We start from the raw sequence: 4,770 nt of genomic DNA, 5'->3' as shown, positions 1-4,770 counted from the left end.
TGATATAACATCAACAATCTCTGTGGATAATATATGTATATATGTAACTAATATATGTGTATGTGTAGTGCATGCATTCCATCAGGCACTTTTTGAAAACAAAATGTTGGGGAAAGATTGAGATGGGGTGAAAACATTTATTTCTTCAATGTGTTTAAATCTCCAACACCAGATTAAATTGCATCCTAAAATACCAAAAGCATTACATGATTTTTTTTTTCCAAACCCTTATGAATTATGTTTGCGAAATCCTGGTGAACTGGCAGATGACTGGATAAGACCAACTGTTATTCTAATCTTCAAAAAGGAGAAAAAGGAAACACAGCAAGATATAGACCAGTTACTCTGATGTCGATACTCTGAAAAAAATTAAGAGTCTATAGTGCTATCATAAAAAGATTTAACCTTAAACACTTTGAAAACAATTACTAAAACCTGTCTTGCCTTATCTAATATTTTTTAGATAGCTTCTTTAGTAGACTGTAGGAATTTTGTGAAGTTAGTATGTCTTGCTTTCCAGTAATGGGATTCAATTCCTGTCTCTACCAGTTCGCTCGTGGGTGTGCGTGCGCTCGTGCATGATGTTTCTGCGCATGCAGAGAAGCTTCTACGCATGTGCAGAGATGTTCGGGCGAGTGGGCAGAGCCTCTCACTGCTACTGCTACCAGTTCCCCCAATCCGGGGCAAATCGGTAGCAATCCACCACTGTTGCTTTCTTTACAAAGCAGTTGACAAGAGTATTTTATTCTGTGCAGCAGGATATTAGTGTATAGGTTGCGTGATGATAAATTGAGTGCACTGCTGACTTGAAAATTATCCTCAAAGAGTGATCATCATTCATCAAATACTGAGCATCAAACAATATTCAGTTGTGAATCCTGTACTCTTCAACAATTTAATTAATAACTTATAGGACAAATGTTTTAACAAATTTACAGATTTCTCAAGACTGGGTAAGATAATTCATACCTAGAAAACATAAACCAAATTCATAAAAATTTAACAGGGTACAGAAATAGCAGAAAATGAAAATTTAGCACATATTAATACAACTGTATGCAGTCAAATTCAGAAGCATAAGAATAGAATTATAAAATACCTAGACCAGTAATAGCATTTTAAATGGAGGGGTTGACTTGTAGTTAAACAGACCCTGAGACAACAGAAAGCAAATACAATTTTAAGCTGCTTTAACAGAAATATAGTTTATAAATTGCAGGAAGTAATTTCCTCTTTGACCCCTCAATTGTCAAGTAAACCTTGTTCAGCACATATCACAGAAATTATATAAATAATGACTTTTTTGTCAAATATAGTGCTCAAGGTGGATTAGCTAGTGCTAAATAACAACTTGTGACTTCTGGCCTTGTCTTCTTACTGTCCCTCCTGGAAAAGTATATTGTTACCAGTGATGGGTTGCCCCCGGTTCACACTGGTTCTATAGAACCGGCAGTAAAATCGGTGAGGGGCTCTGCCCACCCGACATCATCAGACCGCTTCTGCGCATGCGCAGAAGAGCGCGTGCGCAGCCCAGTTGCAAACCGGTAGTAAAGGTAAGTAGAACCCACCCCTGATTGTTACCTCAGGAGGAATACCATAATGGGGCCTGAAATTGGGTTGTTGTTCTTGGAAGATGGAATTGCTTGAGATGAGAGCCCTCACAGTACTGACTCTGAGTTACCGGACACCCCTCAGGCAATATCCTAAATATTTACGTACCAGAGTTATTCACCTCTTCTTTCTTCATTTCTGGAAAGATACGATCTTGATAATTTCAGTATATAAGAATGTCTAAAATGACCAAATAATGTTCACAAAGTTTTGTCAACAATGAACTAGAATGCTTCTGAAAAGGCTGGACAAAACTTATTTGTCTATTTATGCAATGTGCCATAAATGGAATAAAAATAGGATTTGATGGAGGAAGAGTAATTTCAACAACATCCCTGGATATTGCATAGACCTGGAGATTAATGACTAGATACTTGCAACATGCCCTGCCCCACCTGTTTCCTACTAAGACCCGAGGTGGCACAGTGGTTAGAGTGCAGTACTGCAGCTACTTCAGCTGACTGCTAGCTCAGCAGATCAACGGATCAAATCTCACTGGCTCAAGGTTGACTCAGCCTTCCATCCTTCCGAGGTGGGTAAAATGAGGACCCAGATTGTTGGGGGCAATATGCTATTTAGTATACTGTCTTTGGTGTAAGCCACCCAGAGTCCTCAGAGAGTGGGTGGCATAGAAATACAATCAGTCAATCAATCAATCACTGAAAAACAGTGACTTTTGATCATTTTTCATACTTATGACTGTTGCCTCATCCCCATGGTCATGTGATTTACATCACATGTAAATTGACTCAAATTTATGACAGTTGCAGTGTCCTGGGATCATCTGGAATATAAAAATATATGTTGCTGCAGGTGTCACAGTTTACAAAGCTATGCGTGGCAAGATATGTGTGGATAAACTTATCTGTACCTTTGAATGTGAAAACTTTATCTATGGATGTGTCAGATTGGTTTAAGGAAGAGTTACTGGAAAGTCTGAAGACATAAGAAATTAAGGTTTTCCCAGCCTGAGGATAATTATTCTCCGATTAGTTATTTTTTTTACATATTAACCTCACCTGGTTCCCTTTCATGGAGCTTCCAAAATCTGTAAGCAATAGTTACGCTTAGGGCAGGGGTTGGCAACATTAAACACTCAAAGAGTCATTTGGACCGATTTCCCACAGAAAAGAAAACATCGGGACCCACAAACCCCTTTTGACATTTAAAATTAAAGATAATACAGCATATATCCAATTTCTCACCACATATTAAGCATACTGGTAAACCAGTCTTATCAGCAGTGAAAGCAAATGAATTTGCCCATGTACCATTAAACATTCTGCTTTCTGAAACTTTTCTTTTCTTGGATTTATCCAAAGGGTCTAAAAGCTCAATAAATCACGTGCCAGCAGTTGTGACACATATTTTGAGTGACAGGGAGCCACAGCAGGGGGTTGAAAGAGCCACATGCGGCTCCAGAGCCACGGATTACTGACCCCTGGTTAGAGTTTGGAAGAAACATGTCCATTATTCAGACTTATCGTTAGTATTGCACAATGAATATTTCTCTGATGAAATTCTTTGCCTGGGAATAAAAGTGACCATTTCTAAATGTGGAACTAAAACACATGAATATTTCATCCTATCAAATAAACAATCTTCCCATTAAAGATTTCCTAATAGATCAAAGAACAAAGCAATAGTAAGGCCACATCTTAATATATTTACTGAGAAATCAGTGCCGAAATACAGATATTCCTTTTCCAACATTATGTAACCTATGCTGGTATAGGCTTTCATATTCAGCATCTGTTGGGCAATGTTGGGCAACAAACCACAGGCAACTGAGCAGGGACTGAATTAGATGACAGAACAGACCAACTTGGCTCTAAAGATGCCAGTCACAGTTACCAGAATATAGGTAGTCCTCCACTTACAATAGTTAAATGACCGTTCAAAGTTACAACGGCACTGAAAAAAGTGACTTATGACCATTTTTCACACTTATGACCATAGGTGGTTATGGGATCAAAATTCAATTGACTCATCAAAATGGCAATTGAATCATTTTTATGATGGTTGGAATGTCCCAGAGTCACTTGATCACCTTTTGAGAACTTCTGACAAGCAAAGTCAATGGGGAAGCCAGATGCATTTAACAACCGTGTTATAACTTAATCACTGCAGTGATTCACTTAACAACTGTGGCAAGAAATGTCATAAAATGGGGCAAAACTCACTTTAAAAATGTGAGTTTTTACTCACTTAGCAACATAAATTTGGGGCTCAATTGTGATCGTAAATTGAGGGCTACCTGTAATGTCAGAAAATTTGTCGTTCAGGCCACAATCACTAAAGTCGGAAGCCCAACACTGCCTTAAGTTCTGTAACCTCATTCCTAACCCATTGCCATAAGGCTGTGAACTCTGAATTGGTGAATATATTACCATATTCTATGTGCTTCATTAGTAGTGTCCTTTTCATCTCTTTTTCCTTTCTGACCAAGAAGGGGAACAAAGACAAATGGCACTGGATAAGCATGGGAAGTGAGAGGAATCTTCAGCTGAGCTCTTTAAAATGAAGATGGAAAGATTTCAAACTAGTAATGCCTTGAAATTTTTATCATAATTCAGATTTTGATATTGCTTTTTCAATCACTTATGTCAGGAGGTTATTGGTATCACCAAGGTGTACATCCCAGATAAGAAAATTTAGACTTTTCTGTGAAATGTTTTTTCGCTATTAGCTGAAGAGTTTTGTTTGCTTCTGTTATTTAATTCTCTTTAGAAAGCTCTCTCTCGTAGTGATAAACACATACTGGACTCCAATATGCAAAATAACTGCATCTGCTGAAACACACTTTTTCTCTATAAAATGTTTAGTGATTTATCATATCCTTCAAAAGGAAAATGAGTTTTGTATCAATAATTTTGTGTAGGATAGGAAAAAGAAGTGGCAGGTGGATTTGAAGAATCTGCTGCTATGTGATTTTGTATATTTTGTATTGAATTTATTACATAATTCTAATAAAACTGGAATATTATGGGTACTAAATCTAGTAGAATCATTTCTAAGTAGGCCTGCAGAGATAAGGTTATGAAATTGATTTTGTTGTTTCATTTTGAAGACAAATTTAGGAAAAAGGTTCCTAGATGATCAGGTTCAATGGAACAGAAAGTATGATTTGCAACCCACGTAGTGGATTTGGAAATTTTA

This window comes from Pituophis catenifer, unplaced genomic scaffold, assembly GCF_029215685.1.
Source record: "Pituophis catenifer annectens isolate HBS135680 unplaced genomic scaffold, rPitCat1.0.hap2 SCAF_3, whole genome shotgun sequence".
In the NCBI taxonomy this organism is placed as follows: domain Eukaryota; kingdom Metazoa; phylum Chordata; class Lepidosauria; order Squamata; family Colubridae; genus Pituophis; species Pituophis catenifer.
Note: the sequence above shows the minus strand (reverse complement) of the source record.